Source organism: Salvelinus sp. IW2-2015, linkage group LG3 (assembly GCF_002910315.2).
Source record: "Salvelinus sp. IW2-2015 linkage group LG3, ASM291031v2, whole genome shotgun sequence".
NCBI classification, from domain to species: Eukaryota; Metazoa; Chordata; class Actinopteri; order Salmoniformes; family Salmonidae; genus Salvelinus; species Salvelinus sp. IW2-2015.
In genome coordinates, this window is record NC_036840.1 from 28,444,503 (window position 1) to 28,457,897 (window position 13,395).

Consider the following 13,395-nt stretch of genomic DNA (forward strand, 5'->3'; position numbering starts at 1 on the left):
AGGGAAATACCCACTGACTTCACCTGTCAATGCACTCAAACTACCAAACGATAGTCTAGAGTAAAGTATCTCCCCATTTGTTAAAATGCTACAACAGTACAGCAACAGCTGTTTTCACATCCATGTCCTGGTTTGCTATTCAGAGGCGGAAAATATCCACAGACGTTTTATTCTTTCTAAAACAATACAAACATGTGGACGGGACTACCGGAGCAACATGGCCTATACTGAACGATGCATGAGCCAGTTTGTTGCATTTCACAATGCAGCAGACCTGGCAGCCACCAATCTGTTTTGTTTGCGTTACATGAGGGAAATACCAGTTGGAGAGATTTAATTCTCATTCGCAGCCACGCTGCGTCGTGGATATTTTGACCAAGACATATGGAACGGCGAACTGCACAGCAGCAGGCAGCCAACTGGACTCAGAACACAACACACACACTAAACTCACCACAACACACAGACACACACACACACACACACACACACACACACACACACACACACACACACACACACACACACACTGGCAAAGCAGGCAAAATCAGCATGAGGCAAACGGCAAACCCCAGCAGAGGAAGTGAACAAGAGATATCTTTTGTCGGAGTGCACTAAAAGGGCAGCAAGCATTTCCCTTGTTTTGAAACATTTGGATGACATCGGTTGCAAATATACCTGTACCCATTTCATCATTTTGTCTTCACTTCTGGCATGAGCGGATTTTATCCTCTCTCAAAAAAAAATCTGAGTTGCTTGGACATTTTTCATAGTGTATCACTAGTTTAAAAATGTATTCTCTTTGACTAAGTCTGTTTAGGGGAAAATAGTATTTCACCTCCATTTGCAACAGGGGGGAAACAAACATGCCTTTCAAAGTTTGCTTGACTTGAGCAYAATCCTTGTCTGGCTCTCTGGCAGCTGGACTGATGGCCAGCCCGGTGGAATGGCAGCTGTTGAAGGCTTTTTAAWTTGCACCCGGGTTGATTGGTGGTTGTCAGGAGGGCGCGGCCAGAGAATTCTTCTTCTTCTTAGAGAGAGAGAGAGCGAGAGAGAGAGAAGAATAGGGGTAAAGGGGAGGAGGTGGAGGGATGGCGTGATCGCCCACCAAAGGAAACTGACCCTGAGCCCAAGGTCCGTGGTTTTACAGATCCTCGAAATCGGGAATTAGTTTAGGCTTCACCGGTTTTCAATCTCTGTCTCTCTGTCTTTCTCATTTTGCCTTTGGTGGTGCTGTTGTGCAGCAGATGGGATTTTTAAGGAGGTCGTTACATGTGTGACTTTCATTATATGTAGATATTAAAGACATAAACTAGGATCTGCCGTAAAGCTGCAGCTGGATGGGTATTGTGTTTATTTAACACATTAGTCCAACGTGGTGTTGTGATTCTGTTTAACGTGTTGCTCCCAATCTGACTTTGATAAATCCTGTATGGTTCTTTTTCAGTTTTACACAGTGTTGGTGTGAGTTCTATAGTCAATATCGTAGAATGTTCAGGATTGCTTGTGGGTTTTAGGTGGAGATGTGTTTGTAAATCCTCTGTCTTACTGTACCCCTTTCAGATTGATACTCTTAAGGAAGTTGCTGTAGGCCAGTGTTGAATCTCAGAGACAGAGATGGTGTAAATACCATTTGACTATAATTTCAACRATGATCTGTCTGGAATTAAAATAACATTGAACCGCATTTCTGGCACTGCTGAATTAAACAGTGTGCCACACATCTTCAAATMAAGTCAGTCAACCATYTATTCAGAAATAAAATGTGTTATTWTATTTGAACGGATATTGTAGCACATTCAGTCGACTTSTTGGTGTAGTATGATCCTGGAGGGTTTTTACTCAATAATATTCACTAATGGCATTGCATATGGTGAATACTGAAAACCGTTCTATAGCAAAAAGGAAACCTTTGTGACAGTGGATGAGAGTAATTTCAGACTGGCACAGGTCTTTTTCAGGGGAAGATACCTCTCTCACACTGGCCAGTTTCATTTTCGTGGGGCTCCTGAAATTCAAGATGGTGCGCTGCCGTGCACACTCTCATAACATATCAGCACACAGGAAACAGATGGATTTCAACCCTATTTGTGTCTCAAAGTGGGCCCCCTGCGGGGTCCTGATAGTGCCTCGGAGGCCCCATTCATGCAGAATTATTGGTTATAAATCATGGAGGCAGTCAGGACCTGACGTTTACCCCTCTCGCTGCCTGCTGATCACTACAATTAATCTGGAGCGACATTCCTTCTTGTCATGCCGCCACCAGTCCCAGAGATAGGGKCAGTTTTAGAGGAATTTATCAAACCTGTTGATTCAGTCTATTCCTTTCATTCCCCAACCCTCCCCTATCGTATCACCTCCCTGTTTCTGCAATCCAATTGGGGCTACTGTATGTACACAGTGCCTCCTCTGGCAAATGCTTACTGACCTTTCACAGACGGCAGCTAGTCATCAATCAAATTAGAGAGCATCTATTATCATCAGTAGGGGAGAGCAGATGGTTGGGTTGTTTCGAAATGGGCCTTTCAACCATTTTCAAGCAAAAAGTAGCATTGTAGCTCGACTGATTTCCAAGAAGCAATTTGTATGAATGGACGCATATGTATCAATAATGAAGTGTAGTTTTCAWTCACTCACTGAAACATTGCCTATAGAAGGGATCAAATTAAATTGTATTGGTCACATACACATATTTAGCAGATGTTTTTGCAGGTGTAGTGAAATGCTTGTTGATCATCATCTATATTCAGCTGTGGGACGATCTTTTTGAGTGGATGGGCCGGAATATAATTATAAATAATTTGTAGACTGCAAAATGACTGCAAGAAGCCCATGAAGATATTTCACTAAAACATAATCATTTCAAACCTTGCTTACATTTGGATACGATCACAAGTCTCGCTATTATGCATGGGAATACTTGGGAACAGATTTCCGAAATTAAAATCACTTGGAGATGATTTGCTGTCTTTTATGTCCAACAATAAAATTTAATAAATAATAAAAATTTGCTCAGAAAAATGACCCCCCCCCAAAAAAAGTTGTTGCTTTGTCATTGTGGGGTATTGTGTGTAGATTGATGAGGGAAAAAAATATTTCATGCCTTTTAGAATAAGGCTGAAATGTAACAAAATTTGGGGAAAATCCAGGAGTATGAATACTTTCCAAATGCACTGTATATCAAATGACCATTTCTCCTTAACGACTGTGCTCTACAGTATGCATATAAACTAAGCTTATATTCCAGCCGTCGCKACTTCGACAGTAGCCATTCACATACAACACTTATAGCCTCCATAMACTCTGCAATCATACGCTCCGGCCAAAATCAATTACGCTGGCAACAGCACAAAACCTCTACTTTATCTTTRGACTGGCCAGAAAGGGGGAAACTGAGAATACAGATTTCTTGTTTATCAGAAGAAGAACTAATTTTGTTTCTTCGACTGCAAGTGAACAGCGGATTAATCTAGGAGACCTTGAGTGACACTATATGCACGCAATCAGTAGCAATGCGCCCAAGCCACAATCTCTGACCTTTTGAGTGCCGTCCACATTTTAATTAAGCAGTCGCTAAAATGAAATCATCTCAGTGCCCCCCACCCCTCTCTGAAACTACCCCACTATCCCTTTGTAGAATGAACTTTTTTGCCCAGGGAAGTAAATGGGAGACAAACCACATCGGAGCAGTGATTGAATATCGCCGTGGGAAGTTCTTAACAAGGCAGAATTAGGAGGCATAAGTGCAGACACATATGCCTGCCAAATGTAATCTGCTCGTAATAAATGCTTTGCCCTTTATACTGTATGAAGCAACGGACACAAGTACTGGATTCTCACTGTGTTAGTACAACTCACAATGTGTTTGGTTGATTATGATCAAGAAGTRGTGTAAGTTTCCATGTATGCCTTGCATCATGAGACCAAGTTTCATATTCCCATTTAAACAGTAGAGGTTGATTAATTGATTTGTGATCTAATGTGTATTTTTTTGCCTTACAGCTCTTGAATCATTGGGACAGTTGCTTGGGTGCTTGAAGGTAGGCGAGTGTGTTTTGTCGTGTTTGTGTGGATGTGATAGTGATAGTGATCTCATATGCAATTTGCAGATACACATCATGATGGTCCATAAGTCACATTGATTCTGTCAGAAACGTCGACCTTTGGTTGACACTAAGTTCATTAGAATGACTCATAGAGACTGACAAAGTTGGCATGTACATTGTCATGTGACAGTGAGTGAGGCTGTGTGTTTGTCAAGTCACGTCAAATTGTCACATACACATGTTTAGCGGATGTTATTGTGGGTGTAGCGAATTGCTTGTGTTTCTAACTCTAACAGTGCAGTAATATCTAACAAGTAATATATAACAATTTCACAGCAATACACACACATCTAAAGTAAAGGAATGGAATTAAGAATATATACATATGTGGGCGAGCAATGTCAGAGCGGCATAGACTAAGGTACAGTAGAATAGGATAGAATACAGTATACATACTGTATATACATATGAGATGAGTTATGCAAAATATGTAAATGTTATTAAAGTGACTAGTGTTCCATTATTAAAGTGGCCAGTGATTTGATATCTGTGTATATAGGGCAGCAGCATCTAATGTGCTAGTGATGGCGTTTAACAGTCTGATGGCCTTGAGATAGAAGCTGTTTTTCAGTCTCTCGTCCCAGCTTTGATGCACCTGTACTGACTTCGCCTTCTGGATGATAYCGYTGTGAACAGGCAGTGGCTAGGGTGGTTGTTGTCCTTGATWATTTTTTTGGCCTTAATGTGACTTCTGGTGCTGTAGGTGTTCTGGAGGGCAGATAGTTTGCTCCCGGTGATGCGTTGTACACACAGCACCACCCTCTGGAGAGCCCTGCGGTTGCGGGCGGTGCATTTGCCGTACCAGGCGGTGATACAGCCCAACAGGATGCTCTCATTTGTGCATCTGTAAAAGTTAGTGAGGGTTTTAGGTGCCAAGCCAAATTTCTTCAGCCTCCTGAGGTTGAAGAGGCGCTGTTGCTCCTTCTTTACCACACTGTCTGTATGGGTGGACCATTTCAGTTTGTCAGTGATGTGTACGCCGAGGAACTTGACGCTTTCCACCTTCTCCACTGCATCGATGTGGATAGGGCGGTGCTCCCTCTGCTGTTTTCTGAAGTCCACGATCAGCTTCTTTGTTTTGTTGACYTTGGGTGAGAGGTTATTTTCACACTCCATTGGCCCTCACATCCTCCTTGTAGGCTATTTCGTCATTGTTGGTGATCAGGCCTACTGCTGTTGTGTCATCTGCAAACTTGATGATTGAGTTGGAGGCGTGCGTGGCTCGCACTCATGTGTGAACATGGAGTACAGGAGGGGGCTGAGCACTCATCCTTGTGGGGCCCCTGTGTTGAGGATCAGTGAAGTGGAGGTGGGGGCGGCCCGTCAGGAAGTCCAGGACCCAGTTGCACAGGGTGGGGTTCAGACCTAGGGCCTCAAGCTTAATGATGAGCTTGGAGGGTACTATGGTGTTGAATGCTATAGTTAACCTCTCTAGGCTAGATGGGACACTACCMTCCCACCTGACCAACATCCAGTGAAAGTGCAGGGCGCCAAATTCAAACTACAYAATTGGAAATATTTAACATTCTTGAAAATACACATGCAATATGTCAAAATAAAGCTTAACTTCTTGTTAATCCAGCCACGGTGTCAGATTTCAAAAAGGCTTTACGGCAAAAGCAAACCATGCYATTATCTGAGGACAGCACRCCATCAAACAAACACAGACAATCATATTTCATCCCGCCAGGCGCGACACAAAACTCAGAAATAACGATATAATTATTACCTTTGAAGAGCTTCCTCTTGGCACTCCAATATGTCCCATAAACATCACAAATGGTCCTTTTGTTCGATTAATTCAGTCGTGCTTCTACACCTGCATTGCTTGCTGTTTGGGGTTTTAGGCTGGGTTTCTGTACAGCACTTCGAGATATTAGCTGATGTACYAAGGGCTATATAAAATAAACTTGATTGATTGATTGATGGTTATATCTCCAAAATGTCKATTTATTTGGAGCGTTTGATCCAGAAAAACACCGGTTCCAACTCGCGCATCATGACTACAAAATATCTAATAAGTTACCTGTAATCTTTGTCCAAACATTTCAAACAACTTTCCTAATACAACTTTAGGTATTTTTTATGTAAATAATCTCWAAAATTTAAGATGGGATAAACTGCGTTCAATAGCGGATAAAAACAAATTGGAGCGAGCTTTCAGGTCGAGCGCCCCAACCACAACAGTACACTAGACTCCACCCTCGTTCTGAACAGCCCTACTTCTTCATTACACAAAGGAAAAACATCAACCAATTTCTAAAGACTGTTGACATCCAGTGGAAGTGATAGGAACTGCAAGCAAGTGCCTTAGAAATCTAGATCCACATAGAAATTCATTGAAAACACTGTCACCTCAAAAAAGAAAATTCCTAGATGGTTTGGCCAAATAAGTTATGTTATACTCACAGACTCACGCCGAACACCGCCCGAACAAGGAGAGGCATTGACTTCGGCAGAAGTCGTGACACTCAAAGCACTTCATGATGACAGAAMTGAGTGCTACGGGGCAATAGTCATTTAGTTCAGTTACCTTTGCTTTCTTGGATACAGGWACAATGGTGGACATCTTGAAGCATGTGGGGACAGCAGACTGTGATAGGGAGAGAATGAATATGTCTGTAAACACTACAGCCAGGTGGTCTGCGCATGCTCTGAGGATGTGGCTAGGGATGCTGTCTGGGCCGGCAGCCTTGCGAGGGTTAATGTGCTTAAGTGTCTTAGTCACGTCAGCCATGGAGAAGGAGAGCCCACAGTCCTTGGTAGCGGGCCGTGTCGGTGGCACTGTGTTGCCCTGAAAGCGGGCAAAGGTGTTTAGCTTGTACGGAAGCAAAACGTGATGTGGCTGGTTTTCCCTTTGTAGTCGGTGATTGTCTGTGACCATTGTGTCTGAGCCGTTGAATTGCGACTCCACTTTGTCTCTATACTGACGTTTTGCCTGTTTGATTGCCTTACGAAGGGAATGACTACACTGTTTGTATTCGGRCGTATTCCCAGTTACCTTGCCATGGTTAAATGCGATGGTTCGAGCTTTCCGTTTTGTGCGAATGCTGCCATCTGTCCACTTTTTCTGGTTAGGGTAGGTTTTAATAGTCACAGTTGGTACAACATCTCCTATACACTTCTTGATAAACTCAGTCACCGTATTAGTGTATTCGTCAATATTATTCTCGGAGGCTACTCGGAACATATCCCAGTTCGCGTGTTCAAAACAATCTTGAAGTGTGGATTCCGATTGGTCAGGCTAGCGTTGAATAGCACGGGTACTTCTTGTTTGAGTTTCTGCCTATTGGAYGGGCGGTGTAAAATGGAGTCGTGATCAGATTTGTTGAAGGGAGGGCGGGGCAGGGCCTTGTAGGCATCCCGGAAGTTGGAGTAGCAGTGGTTGAGTGTTTTAGTAGCGCAAGTACTACAGTCAATGGGTTGATGGAACTTCAGTAACGTTTTCCTCAAATGTGCTTTGTTAAAATCCCCAGCTACAGTAAATGCGGCCTCAGGATATGTGGTTTCCAGTTTGCATAAAGTCCAGTGAGGTTTCTTTGAGGGCCGTCATAGTATCGMCTTGAGGTGGAATACACACGGCTGTGACTATAACCGAAGAGAATTATCTTGGGAGGTAATACGGTCGGCATTTGATTGTGAGGTATTCTAGGTCAGGTGAACAAAAGGACTTGACTTGATTGTTATCACAATCACACCATGAGTAGTTAATCATGAAACATACACCTATGCCCTTCTTCTTCCTGGAGAGATATTTATTCCTGTCTGCGCGATGAACTGAGAACCCAACTGGCTGTATGGATTCAGACTGAGACTGGATAATATATAATATATAATATACTCGTAAGTGGTGGGTGGTGTGCCCACCTCCTGAGTCAGACTAGTAGTCCACTCCGAGTACCTCTCTTCCGCCGGCGGTGTTTGGATCGGCCTCTGGAACCAGTTCAATTACCCTGGGGCGTATGAATAAAGGATCCGATTCGGGAAAGTTGTATTCCTGGTCGTAATGCTGGTTATGCTGGTGAGTTACCACCATATCCAAAAGTTCTTCCCATCTGTATGTAATAATACAAAAAATTATTCTGGGCTAATGATATAAGAAATTACTCATAAAAAAAAAAAATACTGCAAAGTTTCCTAAGGGCTAGAAGCACGGCAGCCCTCTCTGTTGGAGCCATTTTTTTGGTGTCTGTGTGTGTGGCAAGGGGGCTGTGTGTGTGTGTGTCTATCTGTATGTGTGCGTGAGGCGGGGGGGGGGGGGGGGCTGTGTGTTTGACATACTGACATCACAATCTCTGCTCCAGTGTAGCTAGGTCCCACTGTAACATGTTGGTCCTGACCAGTGTAACATCAAATCATTTGGAGAGAATAGCTCTGAGTAAAACACATGTTCAACCCCCATCATATCCCAGCTGTTTTTCTACAATGGAGGCATATAGTGCCATTTTACAGTAGCTGAGTAATAACACATTTTCAACCACCATCATATRCCAGCTGTTTTTCTACAATGGAGGCATATCGTACCATTTTACAGTAGTTGAGTAATAACACATTTTCAACCACCATCATATCCCAGCTGTTTTTCTACAATGGAGGCATATCATACCATTTTACAGTAGCTGCCTTTCTTTATTAACTTGAATTGTCTGTGGACTGCATTGCATTTGTGCTGGCACAGGCAGAATAGAAGTCTTAGAGAGAGAAAGAATCAGAGAAAACAGAGATAGAAAGCCCACTGCTCTATTCTCCGTACTATTTAATTATAATTGTGCGAGAGATCGGCGTACCGCTTTAGCAGTCGCTGAGTTCTGCCCAGCCAATAAGAACTTGCGCTCAGCTGCATCTGACAGTGATAAATGGCACCACGGCCGTCTCCCTCGTCCCATCGTCCCTTTTAGCAGCTGAGCGGTGCATTATGGGAATGCACCGAGGCTGGCGCGGCCTTGGAATGGGCCGTCGGGCCGTTCATTAAAAACGCTCATTCACATGTGACACGCGTGTGCTCTCGGAGTGTGTGTGTGTGTGTGTGATTTAGGAGCTCCTCAACAAGAATCAATGATCTCCTTCAAACCAAATAGACATGCAAGTCAATTCACATCCATCCACATCCAAATTGTGAGAACCTGTGGCTATAGGTATTGGGCCTTTGAATGTGTMCCAGTTTCCGTTTGACTTCTGCTACACCACAATATCATGTCATTTGGTTCACCATGACATTTTGTCTGTCAGACAATCCATGTATTATTGGTTTCCTGCTAATGTTGAACGGCAGGTAACCCCCTTAATGTGGTGACTAACCCACTGAACTTCCATTGAACCCCTGTGAAAGATGCAACAGTAAACATTAGAACCTCTGCTGTGGTGTAAATCTCAAGTTAGCAGCCGCAAAATAACTGCTGCTATTTTACTGTTTAATATCAGATAAAGAATATCAGACCATAGCCTTGTTATTATTGATCTTACTTAATGCTCTTCTCGAAATGAAATCGAAGATATAATGTAACATTTMATTTGGATATTCAGACTGAATTCAACTAGATGGATAAGTGACACAGTTCAGTAATATACAAACATTAAGAACWCCTTCCTAATATAGAGTTGCACTCCACCCTTCTTCCCTCAGAATAGCCTCAATTTGTTTGGRATGGGCTCTACAAGGTGTGGAAAGTGTTCCACAGGGATGCTGGCCCATGTTGACTCCAATGCTTCCTACGGTTGTGTCAAGTTGGCAGGATGTCCTTTGAGTGGTGGACCATTCTTGATACATACAGGAAACTGTTGAGCGTAAAAAACCCAGCAGCATTGCTGTTCTTGACACAAACTGGTGAGCCTYGCAGCTACTACTATACKRCATTAAAAGGCACTAAAATATTTTGTCTTGCCCATTCACCCTCTGAATGGCACACATTACCCAATCCATGTCTCAAKTGTCTCCAGACTTAAAAATCCTTCTTTATCCTGTTTCCTCTCCTTCATCTACACTGATTTGAAGTGGATTTAACAAGTGACATCACAATAAGGGATCATAGCTTTTACCTGGATTCACCTGGATTCACCATGTAATGGAAAGAGCAGGTGTTCTTAATGTTTTGTATACTCAGWSTATAGGTTACATTATGTTTTAGAAGTATTTATTACACATACAATGGCAACTCTTTAATTAAGATTCATTTTAAAAATGTATTATTAAAGAGTTTCTATGTATCAACTGAAATGTTTTATTGCAAAAATGTTCATATGCAACCTTTTTCCAAAACCATTGTAATGGATCTTACCTCTTCCGTTAGCCTACATAGGCTTACTCTGTGTGGTACTATCCTACTGTACTGAGGTGTGGTTGAAACAGGCTGAGGTAGTTGAGGCATAATTAGTAATCTGCCTTGGACTTGTCAGCTCCTGTTAGTGCTTCGGTTTTAATTCCTTTTGTCTGTTCTCTCCCGATAGCCTTTCCCCGCGCTTCGTAGAGCTGTGTGTGTGTGTGTGAGGTTCCTCTGCACCTGTTTACCATTTTTTTTATGCTTTGGCCTCCTGCCTTTTCTCCTTCCATCCTCTATTTTGGATTAATGAAATGGAGGAAATGTCGAATCGTGTCGGAGACCCATTCATCGCAGACATTTTTGGTTCTCCTTCCATCCTCTATTTTGGATTAATGAAATGGAGGAAATGTCGAATCGTGTCGGAGACCCATTCATCGCAGACATTTTTGGACCAGGCGGCGTGCTAGTCAGGCGTGTGTGTGTGTGTGTGCGTGCGTGTGTGTGAAAGAGATAATTTGTGTAAGTGTGTCAGTTGAGTGAATAGCAGAGTCTGTGCACTTATGGGCATATTTGTGTGATATGAGTGTTTGTGTTTGTGTGTGTGTAGACATCTCAGGCAGGGGCAAGGTGATGAAAGACGCTTTGAAGATGTACGGCTAGAAGGGAAACCCACAATACACCCTCTCTCCCCCACCTCTCTCTCTCTCTCCAGCCACCTCTTTAACCTTTCCCCTCTCTCTCTCTATCCTCTCTTTCCCCCCCTCTCTCTCTCCTCCCCCTCTCTCTCTCTCTCTCCCTCTCTCCCTCCCCCTCTCTCTCTCTCTCTCTCTCTCTCTCTCTCTCTCTCTCTCTCTCCCTCTCTCCCTCTCTCCCTCTCTCCCTCCATGCCTCGCCTCAGTGCCAGTGCTGGCTGAACTCTCGCTGTCCCTAGATGTAGGGTTGACAAGGCTGGACTGAAGGACGATGCATCGGGCATGTGAATTAGTCTGGAAGAGGTAGGGGAGACATCCCTGGAAATCAGGGATTACTCTACCCGTGGATTAAAGGCTACATTAGATACATGTGACACATCAATCAGAGCGGAGACTGCAATATCACACGCCATATGGGTTATTACATGCCTATTCATGCGTCATTACATGCTTATTCATTTGGTATAACATCTTCATAAGCACTTTGSGGTATTGTGGTATTATTAGCTCATCTATGTCTATAGAGATGGGACTCTTAGTAATAATAMTGCGTGACTAAGATGATTGAATGGCAACATAACTTTAAAAGTTAAACAGTTTAAGCAAAGTTAAACAGCTAGTAACCAAATAGTTTTAATTTCTCTATTTATTTAGTCTTTAACTATCCAGTGAACCCTCTTTGTGATAAAACCCACGGTAACAGCCTTCATAAAGGGWATCTAATTGTAAAGTGCTACCAAATTCACCTTTCGCAAGAAAGATCATTTGATATTTCATCCWATCTTCTGTTGGTTCTCTTCCGTCGCACTCCACTTAGCATTTTAAGTTACCGACACAACTTAGTCCAACTGAGCAGTGGGGTTCAGGTGTGAGTTGCAGTATGGGTTGCTGCCGGCGGCTGTTTTAGCCAACACTCCCTTAGCTGTAACACATGGCTGACGGAGGATAGCTATTGTTCTCTTTTTGGTTTGTCATGCTATTTTGGCCCGATAGGAAAGAGACACAGGGCTATGTGCACATACGACACTGTGTCTGATGTTATTGTGTTGGATTTTTGTATTGCAATGTAGTTCTGCACAAATGTTGAAATGTGAACGTTGTTATATTTGTCTACCCATCTGTCTATCTGTCTGTCTCTCTTGCGCTTTCCCTCTGTCTGTTTATCTATACTTGTAGGGTCTTAATTAGAGCCAGTTTGCTACAGGAGGAAATTAGGCTTGTTGGGAGAATGTGAAGGTGAAGCTGGTTGAGAGAATGCCAAGAGTGTGCAAAGCTGTAATAAAGGCAAAGAGTGGCTACTTTGAAGAATCTCAAATATATAATATATTTTAATTTGTTTAACACTTTTTTGGTAACTATATGATTCCATATGTGTTATTTCATAGTTTTGATGTCTTCACTATTAGTATATAATGTAGAAAATAGTACAAATAAAGAAAAACCCTTGAATGAGTAGGTGTTCTAAAACATTTGACCGGTTGTGCAGAWACGTAGTGCACTATGTAGAGAATGAAATGCCAATTGGGACGCYGCCGTCATCTGTTCCCTACTCCCTCAAATCCCAGCAGAATTGGCTGATTGTAATTCACAGGCCATTGTTTGGAGAGGTCGGGCGGCTTGTTTGCTATTGATTTTATCTAAAGGCTCCTATATTTTACCGTGCACATATCAGAGCAATTGTTTTGAAGTATGCAGGGAAATCAATAACCCTAGCTGAGGGGCCCGTCTTTCCCGCGCGCCTTTCAATGGCTCCAATTTATGTTTTAATTACCATGATCTACTCAGGAGTTTGAAGCTCGACGAGTGCACCTCGCAATCAGGACCTACATCCAACCCTGTTCACTTGGATGACTCTTTGTCATCCACGTATCAGTCATTGTAGGAGCACATCAAACGTACTGTAGTGGGAAAACAACCGTATAATTGTGGTCTCCATATGAATATATCAGTTAACAACATGTCTCRGAGACAGATTGTATGCCTCCTGTATCTTTATTAGAGATAGTCAGCTGAACTCATGCCATTAGGAATGATTGGCCAACTTACTCTGCCATAACAGTGGCTGCTGCTGGTCGAGCTGAAAGCAGTCAAATATATTTATATTGAGTCCTATAATTAAGACAGATCAATACAACTGCAGTAACTCTTACTCCTGATTCCCAGGGTGGTGTGTGTGTGTGTGTGTTCAGCTGAACTCATGCCATTAGGAATGATTGGCCAACTTACTCTGCCATAACAGTGGCTGCTGCTGGTCGAGCTGAAAGCAGTCAAATATATTTATATTGAGTCCTATAATTAAGACAGATCAATACAACTGCAGTAACTCTTACTCCTGATTCC

The 13,395-nt window shown here is 42.8% G+C and overlaps 1 protein-coding gene across 1 annotated transcript in view; it reads left to right on the forward strand.

Moving 5' to 3' along the window:
- LOC111954133 (receptor-type tyrosine-protein phosphatase delta) overlaps positions 1–13,395 on the forward strand; it is a 612,441-nt gene that overhangs the window by 362,843 nt on the left and 236,203 nt on the right. Inside the window, exon 9 of the mRNA XM_070435959.1 lies at positions 4,003–4,040. The gene's annotated coding sequence lies outside the window, so the exon portion shown is untranslated. The remainder of the gene's footprint in view (positions 1–4,002; positions 4,041–13,395) is intronic.